This window comes from Rhipicephalus sanguineus, chromosome 9 (assembly GCF_013339695.2).
Source record: "Rhipicephalus sanguineus isolate Rsan-2018 chromosome 9, BIME_Rsan_1.4, whole genome shotgun sequence".
In the NCBI taxonomy this organism is placed as follows: domain Eukaryota; kingdom Metazoa; phylum Arthropoda; class Arachnida; order Ixodida; family Ixodidae; genus Rhipicephalus; species Rhipicephalus sanguineus.
The window spans coordinates 39,445,614-39,463,982 of NC_051184.2; the positions used below are offsets into that span (position 1 = coordinate 39,445,614).

At 48.7% G+C, this 18,369-nt stretch overlaps 1 protein-coding gene across 1 annotated transcript in view; it reads left to right on the forward strand.

Moving 5' to 3' along the window:
- LOC119405033 (Krueppel-like factor 2) overlaps positions 1-17,508 on the forward strand; it is a 61,488-nt gene extending 43,980 nt beyond the window's left edge. The window contains exon 3 of the mRNA XM_037671785.2: positions 14,775-17,508. The gene's annotated coding sequence lies outside the window, so the exon portion shown is untranslated. The remainder of the gene's footprint in view (positions 1-14,774) is intronic.
- The last annotated feature ends 861 nt before the right edge of the window (positions 17,509-18,369 follow it).

Below are 18,369 nucleotides of genomic sequence, written 5' to 3' on the forward strand. Positions count from 1 at the left end.
ACTAGTCACGTGACATGTTTTCGTCAAAAGCTACGAACATCTAGTCACGTGACATGTTACCAAAACCACGTAACACCTAGTCACGTCACATGCTCCCGCTAAAACAACGTAACACGTGCGTTGTGTTAGAGTAGGCAAGCCTAGCCATGCTTAGTACTGCTAGCAAAAACTTAGCCTCTCTAGCAAAATATTGGCATTACTAGCAAGATCGAACACAAGCTCCGCTTTTGGTTTCAGCATTGCGCCACTATAATAGTGCAAGTTGCGCGCATCTTTTTTTTCTTTTCCGCATGTTCCTAACCACCGCACTGCAAAAGTAAATTAGTGCCCTGCCTTTGAAATTTTTGGCAGCCTCGACGCTAACGTTCGGTAAGGTATCTAAAGTTGTGAGACGTTTGCCTAAATGATATGAAGTAACCTGTAAGAGTCTTTGTCTTATAACTTAAGGTAATACGTTTTTTACGAGTGCCGACTAGAAATACTGGAAAAGTCAGCGGTATAACCAGAACAAGAATCGAGGATTTTCAGGATAAGATTGCTTTGCGGTGCGTTCCTTTGCTGGCTCCATTGGCGGTGACGGATGGTCCTTGACAAATGGCTTCTCCACCGAAATGCTTTTCCAGAGACAGCTTACCCCTCTCCTATAGTGTACTAGAATAATTTCCTAGTGACGCGTCTGAGAAGGAGCGCGCGTGCCCGTTTGTGTAGACGCCACCAGGCGCCGCCACTGCGCCTTTTTCTAGTCGTCTGCTAGCGTAAATGCCGCAGACCGGCGGATTCATTGCAGTTCGGGACATCGCCTGCAGCAGTATCTATTCGCATTTTTTTATCATCCATTTGCACAAACCCATCATATGAGTAACTCTGCATGTTTTGCTTCTATTGCGCAATACCTAGCACAACATTTAAATCGCATGCTCATCGCAAACTACACAAAAGTGCTCAGCAACGTCTACGCTGCGTTGCAATGCCAGAAGGCGTACGATGAAATGACGGCCTCGACGGACGCATATTGATGGTGGCAAACTTTTCGTGATTTATTCTCGGCTACAGAAACGCAGCTAAACAAGATTATTCCGGCGTTTCCTTACCTCATTTTACGGCGTGCAATGAGACGTACTACGTGGAGGCATCCCACATGTAAGCGCCGGAGAAAAAAAAAGTCATCCACCATTTTTTTTTTCACAAGAACTACGACGTTGAACGTAGCGTCGCAGGGGACGCGCACGAGGCAAGCAGCTGCAAAGCGCGTCTGAACCGGCCCAAACCGGCGCGAACTGGCTCCGCGACTAGAAAAAAGCGCAGCAACGCCACCAGTGGCGTCTACTGGCGTTTGCTTCAACCGGGCTATTGTCCCTGCCTCCTGGACGCGTCACTAGGAAATTATTCTAGTACACTATACCCTCTCCTATGGCACAGCACTTAGATTAAGCAGCGGCTTTTCTTGGCAGTGAAGCGAAGGCTAAAGTGTAGCGAAGCCTTGAAACTTTGTTATGGGTCTTCCTCTTCGGCTTCTTTTTGAAAGAACTCCGCTCGTGCTAGGAGTCCGTGCCTCGCCTTGACTGTCGCCATTGCGCATTGTCGCCGAGTGCCGTTCAATAAACACCGTTACAGCAGAGCCAAATCGCGCGCATCCTACCGTAAATGAATGTAGTTCCACAATCGCGTCCATGTTTTCTGCGCGAGATATGAGAACTACTACTTTTTAGATGCGAAGCAGCTTTTGCGCTGGGCTTTGTCCGTAGTTCCATTGGCGACCGTCCGCTTTCACTACAAGGGACTCTGACGTATCTACTCCCTCCCCCATAAGAAGCTCACAAAGGAGGAAGCTACCAGCTGGCGCTTAATCCAGACCGGGACGTATCCGAACTTACATTTTCTCAATAAAATGAATTCAACAGAATACCCGGCGCGCTGCCCATGGTGCTCTGAGAAACCCACATTAATACACACTACATGGACTTGCCGGGCCATCCACGGCCTGACCCCCCCCATTGACCAAGCGAGTGTGGAGCGGTGGAGGAGTTGCTGTCAGCGATAGCCTTGGTGATCAGATCAGTTTGATCGACAGGGCACGCAGGGCGGCAACTGCCTGTGGCGTCCTGGACTGAGGGCAGCCAGCACTGCTAGATGGTACTTGCGGACCAAGCATCACAATCCCCTTTCTGTTATTAAATGTTTTTCCTTCCTTCTAAAACCTACCATAGCTATCTGTAGCGCGCGCTCGCGCCAATGAGAAGTCTTCGACTTGTTCTTCGACCGCCTTGATGATGATAAGTGCAGAGCACTTGGGGCCCGGGCTGTCCTAGCGTGGCGTAACGCAGACAAAACCACTTGTGCTGGCACGCGCAGGCGCGTTAGGGCCTGTGTCAGGGGCTGGGTAAGACAATGTGGTCTCTCCCCCTTATACTCTCTCAGCAATCATGTGATGGCGTCGGCGAACGAGATTCTGCAGACGCGCAATGAACCAGTCAGAAAGCGCTGGGACGCGCTAGCGCGTTCGGGAATGTGTAACGGGCTGGGTAAGACGCTGTGGCCTCTCCCCCTTACACTCTCTGAGCAATCACGTGATGGCGTCGGGGAACGAGATTCTGCAGACGCGCGATGAACCCGCGTGGCGTGCTCCAACAAGAGCTCGGTACGAGTAACAGCAACAGCAACTACAGTGAATTCATGGTGTGCTCCACATGCAAGGACGCGTTAACATCGGGCAAGATGCCCGTGAGGAACGGAACTTTAATTCGACCCATGCGCTCCTTCGCATCCCCACAGGGTTGCCTTTAGTGGAAGATGGTGCAATTATTGCTATATAAAAAAAGAAAGTCCTTTAGCATTAGACGAGACGAGGAACGCGGAGGGCGCTCGCTTAGTGCGGATGTGCGTTCACATCGGCTCCCTCTTCTTGGAACTTTTCCGAGCGGATTTTTTGCCTCAGTTTGTTTTTTGTGTGCACCAAGCGACGCTGTTTGTTACCAGGAACAAACGGATAGCAAGCTTTCCCCGGTGGGTGGATTTTTTGAACTTTTATGAGACTTTGTCTACCGCGTCTCATTGCCGACCCAACCCGTTGGCGCGCCTAGGCGGGCGGCAGGCCTAGCCTTACGCGTCGTGAAGCTTGAAGATGGCTACCAACTACAGCGTCTCGATGGTAGAAGGCATGGATATCAATCCAGAAGAAGCTGAATGCTCAGGCTGGATAGAGGTTTTGAGCAGGAAGAAAAAACTATCCGAAAAGGCAAATCTTCCTGACCCTGCATGCGCCGGAAAAAGGAAACGGCTATGGTGGCCTCCGCACTGCCGCCCCATCACGAGGCGTTATGAGACGCGTCGTGAAAGCCTCTAGGATCCCTAATTTACCCAGGGATCATTTCAAGACCATCGTCCGGCCACGAGGTGGACTGGATGTCAGGAAGGCGGACCTCATCGTCTTCAAGCGAGCACTCGCCAGGGCGGCTTCCTTGACGACAGAGCAAACCTGTGAAGATACATTGTGCGCAAATCCTTTCCAAAACATCTTGATCGTGGCCACGCCGCTGGAAAATAATGCGCGGGCCTACGCCAAGGTTCAGCAGATTTGTATGGGAAATGCCATCACCGAGATAGCGGCTTATGTGGCTGCGTCTGACGACAACTGCAAGGGCGTGATCCGCGGCATCAACCCGGACATCAGTGAAGCAGAACTGACAGATATGATTGTCAACAGAAGGAACCCGGGAGCCTTAGGGGTCCGGAGAATTAAGAAAACACCGACAGTGATTGTGCTGTTCGACGGACTAAAGGTACCGCAATATGTACTGTGCGATGGTGTTCGCTACCCCTGCTCTCTGTACCGTAGACAAGTGGACATCTGCTACGCGTGCGGAGATTTGGGCCACAGGGCAGACGTTTGCCCGAAAGGTGAAGATCAGAGAAGGTGCCGAGGCTGCGGTATCTTAACGCAACCTGAAGATCATCACTGCGACCCCAAGTGCGCCATCTGTGAAGGGCCACACCTAACAGGGGACCGCCAATGCAAGAAGAGGTTCCAGGTGCCCTTCATCGTGCGTCAAAGGCGCCGGCGGCGCAGGCGTGCCCGTCAAGCGCAACTGGCAGAAGGCTCAACCGACTTCGAAGCAGCTGGAGGCCCGGAGGGGAACAAACCCTTCTCCTCCCAACGCGGGACCAGATCGACATCAAGGACGCCGACGGAACGCTCCCGTTCCCGTTCCCGTTCCTGTTCCCGCTCCCATTCTCGGTCCAGAGGACGCCCAGGTAACAAACCCCGGTCCGGCTCCGGGGGGTGCGACGACAATGCCAGACGCTCTCGCCCAAGAGAGCGCTCGGACTCCACAGTCCGGTTTCATGAATCAAGAACGTGGGCGGAATTAAAAAGCCAAGATGGGTGCTCAACGTGGTGCACAGGTCACGCAGGGTAACTCGCCAGAGTATGGAAAAGAGCAGTCTGAAATTTTGGCCTTAAGAAAGGAAAACGCAGAGCTTAAAGAGGCTTTACAGGCGCTGAGGTCGGAATTCGAGCGCTTCCGTAACTCGTGCGAACCACGTGTGGCTCAGTCTCCCATTCCGGTCCTAGTGGGTGGACCAAATAAGCGTAAGGCTGTATCCCCACCGGCGCCTTCAGAAAGGGAGACTGCGAGGTCGGACATTCCTCCTAATCAGCCTTCAAAATCGGATTCCAACCCGCAAACATCACTCTCCATGATTAATGAAACTCTCAACCAAATTAGGGAAGCACTAGCCATACAATCCAACGCGATTGAGCACATGGATGGAAACCTCGCACACTTAACACGCAGAGTAGGAATATTGGAATCTAAAATGAAAATGGCAGACTTGAGCAAAACTATCAAGGGAAGAAAGATACAGCAGGAGCCTGATAGTGAAGATTGCAAGGAGCCCGCGGATTCGCCGCTGGCCATGCTAACTCAGTAGTTTCCAAAATGGCGGGTCAAACTGGTAACATTATTATCTGGCAGTGGAACTGCGCAAGCTTCCCAAAACGTAAGGCTGCACTGCTGCAGATGATCAAGGCACAAGAGATTAGGCCGCACATTCTGCTCTTTCGGGAAACTCTCAGTGAGCATATACACCTTCCAGGGTACCGATCAATTTGTCAAAGAATAGATAAGGGCCGAGGCATAGCCACCCTAATAAGAAAGGACACCTCCTTCACGGAGCATGAAGTTAAAATTTGTGAGGCGGAACGGAAGACTGGCCTTGAAGCGCAAATGGTGGAGATTATTCCCAATGGGAAAATTCGCCAAAATATCTTCGTCCTAAACTTGTACAGCCCCCCTTCAGCTCAAAAACACAACCTCCGGGTGATTCTGAATAAAACTTCATCCGTGGTTAGTGCTAACCCCTGGGTGGTAGCCAGTGATTTCAATGCACCCCACTCAGCCTGGGGATATACGATTAGGTCAAAGAAAGGAGACAATCTGGTTGCAGCAAGCTCAGATTTAGATTTGACACTTATCTCAGACCCGCGTTTCCCAACTATAGACTGGGAAACTCGGTGTCCAGGGACACTATGCCGGATCTCTGCTTCACAAAAAACGCATCAGCCAGGTGGTCTAATCTGCAAGAAAACCTGGGAAGTGACCATTATATAATAGAAATCACGCTAAAAATAGAGCGTCCACCTCCTAAGCATTGCAATTTTATAGACTGGGACCTCTTTAGAGATATTAGAGGTAAGGATGAAACCGTATACGACAGTGTTAGTGACCTGTTCGTTCGGATCCGGAAGGATATCGAGAAAGCCACTAAAATAATCACAACGGATCGAGAAGTCCCTAGCATGGATGCCCGGCTTGCACACCTATTGGAGGCCAAACGCTCTTTACTTGAGAGGTGGAAAGCGCAGAGGTTAAACCGTAGGCTAAGGAAGAAAGTTTCGGAAATCAACAAACTTACTGAAGAACATTGTAATGAGTTAAATAAACAACAATGGAGAGATGCATGTCTGGCAGCCGACGGTACGATGCGTAGGGGAGGTAAATGGACACTCCTTAGGCATTTACTAGATGACGGGCAAGACAAGGGCAATCAAAGACTTGTGGTCAACCGCCTAATTAACAAAGCCAAAGCAAAGGGTACTTCTGAATCAGTCCTCCTCCAGACCCTAGCCAATAAGTATCTTCAGCTGGATCAAAATTCGAATTCCCGCTCCCCGCTCCGCTATGGCGACATACCCGCCCCAGAACTGGATGCCCCTTTCTTGGAGGCAGAAATTCGAGTGGTACTTCACAATCTGAACAGTAGGTCTGCTCCAGGACCTGATGGGGTCAGTAACAGACTCCTCAGGAACCTGGATGATAAAGCCATTCAGACCATGGTTAAGGAGATTAACAATGTTTGGAAGAACGGATTGGTCCCCTCAGAATGGAAGATGGCCACGGTAATCCTAATACCGAAACCAGGCAGGTCTCCCGGCCTCGAGAATCTCCGGCCCATATCCCTAACCTCATGCACTGGTAAAGTTATGGAACATGCAGTACATAACAGAATATCTAGATACATCGAGCGCAAGGGGCTCTTCCCATACAACATAGTAGGTTTCCGACCGGCTCTTTTGTACCCAGGATGTTATGCTGCTGCTCAAGACGCAAATCTTTGACTCACAGAACAAAGATGTCAAGGGAATCCTCGCCCTAGACTTAACTAAAGCCTTCGATAAGATCACGCATGAATGCATCCTTAAAAAAATATCTGCTTGGAATTTGGGAAACAGATTTTTTTCTTTTGTACAATCTTTCCTGGAAAGCAGAACGGCGACCATAAGGATAGGACATTTGACTTCAGGAGCATATGCGCTCGGGAGCAGAGGTACTCCACAAGGGGCGGTCATTTCCCCTCTTCTATTTAACATCGCCATGAGCAAACTATCGAGCAAGCTTGCAGCAGTACCCCACATCGGCCACGCATTATACGCGGACGATATAACAATATGGTGTCCAGGGGGTTCAGAGGCTACTGTGGAGCAAGCCCTCCAAGAAGCTCTGGATGCGACTGAGTCTTTCCTGGCTGACACAGGACTTGCACTCTCTCCGGAGAAATCAGAGCTCCTGCTGTATAGACAAGCACGACGGGGAGCTAGGGGTTTAACCCCCTTAATCAAATACCCATCACTATCCACAACAAAGACGGATACGACATCCCACGAGTTGATTCTATTAAGATCTTGGGTCTCGTGATAGATGCAAAAGGATGTAATGCCAGGGCCATAGCTCATCTAACCACTAAGACGGAAAACGTCATCAGGCTAATCATGAGAGTTTCCGGTAGGAAAGGTGGAATAGGGGAGGACATGCTGCTTAGGGTTCATCATGCCTTTCTTATGAGCCCTACATAGTATCGGCTCTTAATTGGACAAAATCAGAAACGAGTAAGATAGACACACTCATGCGCAAAAGTATCAAGAAAGTGCTCAGTATACCAATTACAACCAGTACGGAAGCTCTTATGAAGTTAGGGGTCCATAATACCATGGAGGAGCTAGCAGAAGCACAAAGGATGGCACAAATTATCAGATTATCTGGAACTAAAACAGGAAGGGACCTGCTACTTGCCGCAGGCCTGCAACCCGGCATTAACAAAGGCGAGGCTATTCAACTAGACAGTCAAGTCAGGGAATCCTTCATCGTTGACCCATTCCCAAGAAACGTCCATCCACAATTCAATAAGGGTCGAAAAGTATTACGAGCAAGTCTGCTACTTTTAGATAGAAGGCCTTTCACATTGACGAAAATACTAGGTCCATGGCCAACGGCAAGTCTTCAGAAAAGAGCGCTTGTGGCCTTCAAGAAGTTTCTTGAAGAATCGAATATTTTATGGAAATATTGACCTACTGCACACGATGTCGACTTCCCCTTCATACTGAAAGAATTGTGTTATGTTTGTGATAGTGTGTTTGATTTTATGTGTCATCATTTGTGTCAGTGTGTTTTCCTGTGTATGTCAAGCAATACAGAATATTTGAGTTTGAACGTATACAGGTGAATTGACTTTTCCATTTGAACTTGTCATGCAACACTTGTGTACATATGAACCTATTAGACGTATATGAACTGATATGTGATGTTCGGCTGTGCGTATTTTGTACATATGAACCTATTAGACGTTTTAGACGTTTATGAACTGCCATGTGATGTTCGGCTGTGCGTATTTTCCTATGTGTTCTACTGTATTGCATTTTGTGCCTTTATTTATCTTGTTACTACATATTCTGTCTTCTAAGCGAGAAGGAGTAGCCGGTGCCACTATAATGGCACCAACCTCTCCTATTTCGTCATTTCAATAAAAAAAAAAGGGTCGAAGGCTTGCGAGGGCCAAAGCACTCCTGAAGAACCCAGTAGGTACAGAAGCCTTCGTAGACGCAGCCCGTCGCGAAAACGCTTGCAGATTTTCGGTCGCTATAGTCGACCACGAAGGAGACCTTCTCTCGTCAGCCTCACTTCGCACATCAATGGCAGAAGTAGCTGAACAAGTAGCTGTGGCTATGGCACTACTGGATCCGAAACGCACCACCGTTTACACTGACTCACGAGCTGCCGTCAGGGCTTTTCAGTCGGGTCTAATCTCAAGAGAGGCCGCGAGGGTCCTTAACGGCAGGCCCTTGCAGGACGTAATTCACCACATTGTCTGGTTCCCGGCTCACATGGGTCCGGACGTAATACCGGGCCAACCGAACCCCAACGAGATCGCTCATAATCGGGCGCGAGTATTCGTATGCCGCGGCGATGTGGGGCCCTCTAATGGTTCGCAACAGCTCGAGTTCGGCGATCCACTAGTCACCTTTCACGAGATTACCTCGCACTACAGGGGGATTAGACGGGTGTTTTCATCCCCTCACCACAAACTCGGTAGAGCACAATCTGTCACACTGAGAATGCTCCAAACGGATTCGTATCCTTCAAGGAGCTTCATGAGTAGGATACATGCGGCGATAGATTCAACATGCCCAGACTGCGGTGACGTTAGCTCGTTGAAACACATGCTCTGGCGATGCCCTGCGTTGCAGGACTACAGTCAAGAAGCCTGGTGGACCGCTGCTATTAACGACCCCAGCTACGACGTCCAGCTCATGGCTGTTCGGAAGGCCCGTGAGAGGGCGGAGAGGCTCGGCCTCCCCGTCCCGACATGGGACTAGCCATGAGTTGGATGTGTAAACATGTCACTCTCTTCCCTCCGGACCAAATAAATGTCTTTTCTCTCTCTCTCTCTTTAGCATCATTACTGTGTAGGTACGAAATGTTCACCGTATTTCCTCTTTTTTTCATTTGCCGACGAATTAAGAACGAAGGTGAACATCTTTCATCGGCTAAAACATGGCCCGTAGCCGGGGGGGGGGGGGGGGAAGGAGCTGGAGGCCCGCCCCTCCCCCCTCCCCGAAATTCTGGTGGTGGTGGGTGTTTGACTGAAAATAAGTAATGAAAACAGCTGTTTTTATAAAAAAGTCAAGGTCTTCAGCAAGTGCCCCCCCCCCCCTTCCAATCCTGCAATAAATTCCTGGCTACGGGCCTGGCTGTGGCAACATCTTGGTGAACTTTTATGGGTGGACATTTCGTTTGCGTGAACATTCGTGCTTTGTGAACTTTTCTGTAAGGCGGACGCTTGTTTGTATTTAAGTACTGGGACTAAATGCGTGAGTGTTCCTCCATGTGCCTATTTGTATAGTATTGTGTTTCTCCATTACTTTGCGATGGCAACTATTAGGTAAGAGAACAGGAGTAGCCGGCACCAGACATTGGCACCAAAATATCCTTATATGCATTAAACTAAAAACGACTCGCAGGGTCCCTTATGCATTCGCCTAAGACGACTCGACGGTGAAAGCCATCTTCTTTTTCTCCTGAGTCGATGTATTGATCCTCCCTCGCCCCGCTTCGGAAGATTTGTGCACCTAACGTGGTTTTGCATTACCTCCGTGATCGGTCGTAGCTTACCGAGCTCAGCCCTGGTTAACCTCCCCGCCTTTCTTTTGTTTTTATTCTCTCTCTCTCTCCAAGAACGGCCCGCCTTTTATCAAGCGACGGACTCATGTGATGACGACATCATTTGACGTCATGGCATGTGACGTCATGATGACTTCGTAGTGATGACATGATGACGTCATGAATTTTGGCTGTATGTGACCTCAAGATGACGTCATATGGTGACATCATCGCGCGATGATTTTTCGCATTCTTCGTGTTAACGCCGACGCCATAGGACGACGACGCCGATGGGGAATTTCCGCGTTTTGATGAGGCCTGAGGCATGAGGACACTAAAGAGAAACAATGAATCGGTTTAGATTGATAAATTGTACTTTGAGAACTATAATGTCGTAATTTCACCATCATAGGTGTATTAATAAAGGAGAAAATGAAGTTCAAGGTTTCATTTTTAAATTTCGCGCTAAAATCTCCACGCGTGACGTCACGGATTTCAAACCGTATTTATGGTATTTTGGCGCCATTGGCTCAACAAAATGTCCTCAAACTTTGTATGTTAACTCTATGACCCTCTCTGAGGACAGTGTATTTCATTTTTACCGTTAAGGAACTACGTAGGCCCTAGTAGGCGCCGTCAAAATATGTGACGTCACGACGAACGGTGCAGAAACTTCAAGGTGGCGTCGCAACCCACATTTTCTTTTTGCGTGATTTCTCGCTTATTAAGTGTCTTCTCGCCGCAAGCGTGGAGCTTTTTGGTATCGTGAAAGCGTATAGTTTACTAATACGAGAAAAATCGTTTTGCTCTTTAGTGTCCCTTTAAGAAGAACACCGACGACGATGACGACCACACCAACGACGACGTTAAACGGGTCCGATGTTCCGGATAAACTCGCGGCGCAAAACCATATATCCTCGTGGGAGGAGAGCGCGCTGCTTCTGCCGGGCTCTTTAAAGAACGGCGAAATCAGTTGTCCCCCTTTAAGTGCACATTCTGCGCGGCTCTACGTGTGGTCGCAGTGCCTCGGTCGTTCCGCGCTCGAGGCGTCCCGCATCAAGCCTCGTACCGGAGCATGGTTTCCTGGATGTCGCCCTTGAAACGAAGGTCACGCACTATTTGTCGCCAGGAACGCTGATGGTGGCCGCGCAGCATCCTCCATTAGAGAGGTCTTACGCTCGCCTCGCTCCTATATGTCTCGTATATCTACGCGTGCTCTCTCGTCGACGACGAACGCTGCGCGGAAAATATGCGCGCGAGACCGCATATGTATGCATATACCCGCGTTTACTCGAACTTAAGCCGCGGCCTGAGACGTCAGCTGTAACTACGAAGGCTAATATGAATAATTGTTGGGCTTTTACGTCCTAGAACAAGGGTATGATTATGAGAGACGCTGTAGTCGAGGGCTCCGGAAATTTCGACCACCTGGAGTTCTTTAACGTGCACCGAAATCTAAGCCTGCACGGAACCTCTAGCAATCCGCCTCCATAGAAATGCGGCCACAGCGTCCGGGGTTCGATCCCGCGACCTTCGGGTGAGCAATAGAGCAACCTAACTACTAGACCACCGTGGCGGGTTACCGTGACACTGAAACATTAATATTCTGTGAGTTCGGAGTGATGCGAAATCGTTGGACAGGAAATATCACCGGAGCCAATGTTTCGACAGGAGGGCAACCGTTAGTTGTTGCCCTTAGTTGTTGCCTCCGGGCAACAACTAGAAGGCAGCTGTTGTTGCTCTGACGAAGACAAGTCTTTCTGTCGAAACGTTTGCTGCCGCGATATTTCCTTTTCGACGATTTCTCACCACTTCTGACCTCCATATTCTTTCTGTTTTGCCATTTAGACTCATTTAGTTTATAGCCCATGTGTCTCCTTAAATATACAATAAGCGTTTACTCCTGGAGGAGGAAGAGTAAACCATAAGCCCCCCCCCCCCTCCCCACCATCTCCCCATACCATCTCCTGCGCTTTAACGTGGGCATACAGTCGAATCCGCATATAACGAATAATCGTGTATATCGAACACAGCGGAGTGGCGCAATAAATGATGTCAGTTGAGATTAGCGCTTTGTCTTGTCGTCTGTCTTGTGTTGTCGGTTTGCGCCGAAAAAGCACTGCGTAAAATGCTCTTGAAGTATCCTCAACATATAAAAAATTTATATATCGAATTACCTATGTATCGAACTTTTGTGGGATCCCATTCAGATTCGATATATCAGTCTTCGATTGTACTAACATTAATAGACAATGTTGCATTCGACTTAATGCGGTATAGCTGCTTCTGTTCACGATATGCGAGCGTGACGACGGCGTCAAACTCCGTCCTTACCCTTTTAATGTCATTCCGCCAACAGCGGCCGTGGCTGTGTTTTGCGATATGCTGGTCGTACGCGGCTGCGGCGATTAGGCACGCCGCATTTTTACTGGCTTGTACTTCTGTGACTGCTTTCTTTGCTACTTTTTTTTCCCCGTTTCTTTTATTCGCGAAGCTTATTACGCCAAGCTGTAGCGAAAACAAGTTTTATGCGCGCCCATTTCGTGCAGAGTTATGAGGACGTTCGTTGCGCGCGGCGTTATACCACACAGGGACGATGTTCATGTAGGAAAACGAGTTTCCCGAAGGCATCGTAGTAAAACAGAATGGAAGCGGTGATTCTGCCTTAAGCCTTAATAGATAGATAGATAGATAGATAGATAGATAGATAGATAGATAGATAGATAGATAGATAGATAGATAGATAGATAGATAGATAGATAGATAGATAGATAGATAGATAGATAGATAGATAGATAGATAGATAGATAGATAGATACCCTATTGCAAAAACCAGCGCCGTTCCAGTACCCCCCGCGTGATACCAGTACGTTTTTTGGCACTTTAACTGTCTTTAACTGTAAGGGCCAATTAACTGTCAGGATAATAATGAAAATTAATTTAACGAGTCGATTGAAAGAGCAAGCGGTTTTCCTGTGAGCTACTGGGATTGTTGCGGCACCTGGCGAAGAAGATCTCAACCACGCTCTTCTTTCTACATGGCCTCCGAGATACGTTCCGGCAGCGCCACGGAATGCACCACGGCACATGAACTCCGACGTGCGAGTGCCATTACCAGGCACCCAAGTCAAGGATTATGGCCGCCTCCATTTTTTTTTTGTTTAACGATTTCGTTTGAAATCACGACTTGCGCGCTATTTTGCAGCGACGGTGAACATGAACTTTGTAGTGTTATCACTTGATACTGCGCGTTGGAACTAACGTTGTGGATGATGTCCTCGCTGTGTCAAGTGCATATCAAAATTTCACCCGGCTAGCCCCACTCGAGGACCATCAGTTCAAACCTGACGGCCCTCGCGCGGGCCCTCTGGACGGCCAGGATTTGAGAAGTCTGGTCCTGGGCCTTAATGTGCTTCTCGTTTCCTCTTGGGTGAAAGGGGGACCGGCAGAGGCGCAGCCTTAAGATAAAAGAACTGACTGCTGGGCTAGTTGGTATTGATTCAGCACTGAATTGCGGTATAGGATGCATGTGCTACTGGTTGGTGCAGTTCACTGGCTTTTACGTTCTTGTAACAAGCATGGGGTTCACACCAGGCCATCTCATATGCCGATTTCATTTTTATGCCGCATAAGTAAATCATTTTTTTTCCCCGACGAATGGCCTGGCCGTAAAAGTTTGGTATACACGCGGACAACTTTTCTTGGTAAGAAGCAAAGGCTATATAGAGCCAAATTATGCAAGTGCTACCGCTAGTTGCGTCCGTGTTTTTCTTCGTGAAAAATGGAAAAATAAAATACTTGATTTTCTACAGGAAGATATTTGAAAGTGTACGCAGCACGCAGCAGTGAGATATTTTAATTTGTTTTACTTTATACGTTGTCGTTTCGCCTTTTTGCACGTATGATAATCTCGCTGTTCTTTTGTGTTTTTTTCTTGTTTTTTTTTTGCGTGTGCCTCAAGCGCTAGATAACGTCTGCGCCTTTAGCAAGCGTCCGTCACCTTCTGGCTATTCCGTCTACTCGCCTCAGAAAACTTGCGACGAACTTCACCCCCAAGTGGCTGGCTGTCTTAGCAGACAGAGCAAATGCTATGGGACGTTTGTGACGCGCAGCCATCACTTTCCAAAGCGGTACGAAACGCGCGCCAAACCGGACTGCTTCGCGTAGGAGCACATGTGCAGAAGCTCGGCCCCAGTATCCCGTAAAAATGTCCGCGAGTATAGCTGAAACTTTCGGCTCCAGGCTCTACAAAGGTGCATAGACCACCAGGAGTGGGATTTCCTTGGATTTCGTTTTTGTACCGTTTGTGCCGTTGTTGAGGCTTTGCACAAACGTCACAAGCACATTTGACGAAATTCTAATGGTCTATGCATTTCCTAGATTCCCGAGCCTAAAGCGACAGCCATTACACCGCTTATTCGGACTTTTGTACCTGTGGTTGTGCGCCTAGATGCGTGGCTTGCTTTCGTGACAGCTAATGGCGTTGCACAGCTGCGTAGATTGTGGGGGAACTGGGCCTGTATGCGCAAACATTTTTGCCCATAAGTTCCGTTTGCCATTGCCCGGCCTCCTTAATAATATCATTTTGGCTGGCATACGGCATATCTGAGTATGTATACCTAAGTGAATACGATGTCGTGATCGTCGCTGCATTGCGGGCCCAGTAACATACACTATGCGACTTTATGAAAATACTTGAAGAACAGTCAAATGGTTCTTTATGCATTTGCTTATAACGACTTGAAGGCGAAAGCCATCATTTTCTACTAGTCGATTGTATTGTATTTTTGTGTTAACGTCTTTTTCTCTCTCTCTCTCTCCTTTCTTGCACTGCTTCCGCAGATGCCACGTCCCGGTGCTAGCGCGGAGGGGCGTCCATTGCTCAAGTGCTGCGTCGGCCAGAACCGAGGCCGCCTGCCACACGACCAAAGATGGCGATACTCCTCCTCCTCCTTGTTCGCCCGTATCTCACTCTCTCCCTGTCGCCGCAAACGCTGCTGCGACCACGCGGACCACACAGTACCACTACTACTACTACTCACGTCCAAGGACGCAAGCAAGGCGGTTCAAGCACGGCTCGCCCCCGTTCACGTAGTCATGCCTGGCACCTAACGCACAGTGCCAACACCGCTGCAGTGCCCAGGAAAGGAATGTACTCACCGGACGCATCCGAGAAGATGTGATGGCGTTCTACTCTCCAGGCAACGGTGGTTGCGCGAAACGTGCGTTTCTCCTGGCCAATCAGATAGCCTCTTCTAATCTCGGGATGCTGATGTTTGGTAACACACAGTGCCTCTTGTAGCGTACAGGAATGAATGTGCCGCCACCAGGGAGCGACAGAGAGGCGTACCAATACTCCATGGCCAAAGCAGCGATCATCTCCGTGGAACTGCATTCTTTGTTGCCTGCTATGCTACGTCGTGGTACGGCATGGCGCCACGCGTGGAGTGTCCAGGATAGAAGCCTCTCAAAGACATCACACAAGGATGTCTCCATCCAAGAATGACAGCGAGGCCTGGGCTCCTCAACAGACCTCTGAAAGTTCGTTCCGTCGTAGTTCGGCACTGTCGTCTTGCTGCAAACGAGTGTTGTGTGCGCTACCAGGATACAACGCGTACACAGCACTCGTGTTATCGCCAGTACTGGATCAAGAAGGACTTTTCTGGTTCCCCAGATTGCAAGAACGCGAGCTCAGTTTGAAAGTCTCGAATTGCCTTATGCTTCAGTACCGTGGCGGTGAACTGAGCTAAGTCCGCACTGGAAGACCTGTGTACGGCCTAAGTACGTCCACCAGCCCTGCAAGCAAGCGGTTTGATGTTGCTGTGTCCCGGAGAAATCCATACAAGACAAAAGTTCACAAGACGACGGGGACTTCAAGCAATGAACGATGGTCGAACAAAGGATGCCGCAGGATGTGGACGAAGTTACCGAAGATCATCCCCCTCAGGACAAAGAAAGATAAGTCCCAGATGACAAGAGCAAGGCACTTCTTGTTCGACAACGGCTGTGTACTGGAGAGTCTACCGTGAGCTATGGTTCGAGGTTGTGGACGTCAAGAGACATTCGCATCGTCACGTGTGACGCAGTGATGTGTTGTTGAAGTAGTCGAATCAGCGTGGTCAACCGTCGAGGTCGGAGGTTTTCGGAAGTAATTTGGTTCACAAACCGAATGAAGCGAACGCAAGTGCGCTGTTCTAACTCAAAAGAACTGGTCGTGGAAACCAGGCAATCGCAAGTTGCAACGCCTTTGGAAAGCAGGTGTAGTAGGTGGTTTACCAGCCGATAAGCGTTGGTCAGCGGCGAGTTATTCTAACGGGTGGAACACGCGTGGCAGTTTCTTACCTAAGTTCCTGAGACATAGTCTTTCAATGGTAGTATAAGGCCTAAGACGGCTATCGTCAAAACTTCAGCGATTGATCTCGGACTGAGCTAGTGCGGAACGATCTAACCACGATGACTAGCCTGAACGAAGGAGAGAATGTAACTACTTTACGAGTCTTTTACTTTTGTATCTTCTCACGACCGAGTTTTTTCTGCTTCGGAAAGAACCTGTGTCATGTGACCCAATTAGAGAAGCGGCAGTAGCAAGGGATGCATGGCTATTTCTTTGGCGAGCGGACGTGGCGCTGTCCGTAAATTATCTGTGACGGAAGTTAAAAACCCGATTTTATACTCGATTCACTCAAACCCCAAACCGGCCTTTCCACACAATCAAATCAGGTTCTTGAACTTCACTCGTTACTTCGCAGTATGAATCTGGCTCCCTCCTGCTGTAACGTTCCATAGTGAAGTTTTTTGGCTGTACACGACAGCATGGTTATATCGTGAAGATAGGAACACAAGCACAAAGGGAGAACTTCGTGGTAGGGCTAAGTTCTCGTTCAGACCCCCTGGACTCCTCTCGAATAATACTTTTAGCTCACTAGTCCAACAGCTCGGAATGCTCTTGATGTTCTATAAATCAAGCGTGCAAGCCGTATGATATCGCTGCAATACTGAACAGCTACAGTCGAGAACAACGATGCATCGAGTGTCATGGAGGACCGTTCTGCGTCGTACAGCACGAGCCGTGTTACGTAGCCATGGTGACGACCCAAGCCTCGCTCCGTGACAGTGTGTGCTGCTGTGAGCGATGCTACTTTTTTTTTGTTCGTTTCTGTGTGTGTTAAAAGGCGTGATGTGCGTGTGGCCCGGAATCGCGCCCTCATCAGCCACCAGGTGGCGTGGGCGTTTGGAAGAACCAGCCTAGTTGCGGAATAGACGCATACTCGGATCCTATATCGACGTGGCAACTGTACGTGTGCATCTGTGCGCGTATGTGAAAGTGTGCCGGTGCCTTTTACGTCTCAGAATATCGTGGCCTTACAGTCCGGCGCGACGTGGACGCTTTCTGTTTGGATTTTTCTTTATTTTTTTCTCTCTCTCTCTCTCTTCGGAAGACACTGTGGGGAAGAGTGCAACTCGGTCTACTCAATATTGACTGTCGAGGTCCTCCTCCCCGCCGTCGGTGACAAGGATAGCCACCGAGACCACGAAGCGAGTTCAATAAATGAACGAGTGTATTTATTGTTACCCACACGCCTCGCTGCAGTCTTCTTTTGTTTGATTCTATAAAACACGAAGACGCAAAGTTTAGGAATGCGTATTTCGCCGCTAGTGCTTTTGATCAGCAAATAGTTTCAGCACTCAAATGATGAAGCATAGCTGGTTAACAAAACAGCAATGTTTTTTTTTTGTTAGCATGGGGAAATTTTTAGAGGATATGATACTTGTAGCGCAAGAATTGACAAGTGCTCATTTAAAAACACCATTTCATATAGCACACACGAGGCGTATTGCCACATATAACGCTAACTGGAACATTGGAATAACTACAGACAGTAAAATTTTTTATTGATGGCATCTTGTAACTTTGTGCAAATATGTTACGTAGAAAGGCGAGTACAACAAAAAAGAACAGTTGTGACGTTTGTGTTGCTGTCGACACAATTATGTCAGCAGTCGAGTGCAACACAGCACCTTATACTAGAGCTACTGTATATGCTACCTTTAGGTAGCAGAGTTGCGCATCTGTCTTCCAAACGCCGCTAGCAACCATGCATTGCGGAGAAGCTTACGCTCGGGCCAATTTTTGTATTTATTGACGCCGCCACTGCAGCGAACTGAATTAACACTAGTCATCGACAGCCAATGTTTATCGCCGGCCTTCGACACACCCGACAGGTTAATCGGCACACGGTAGGCATGTCGCCTGCAAAAACGGAGTGCGACTTCACCGCATAGCTGTGGTTGCTAGCCGGACCTATGCGCAACTCTGCTACCTAAAGGTAGCATGTACAGTATACTCTACCTGATACGAATGAATGTTCTGGGTGCTGCGATTCAACAAGAAGTCACAAAACGTCATCGCGAACCCACTTTTTCCTGTGCACGTTTG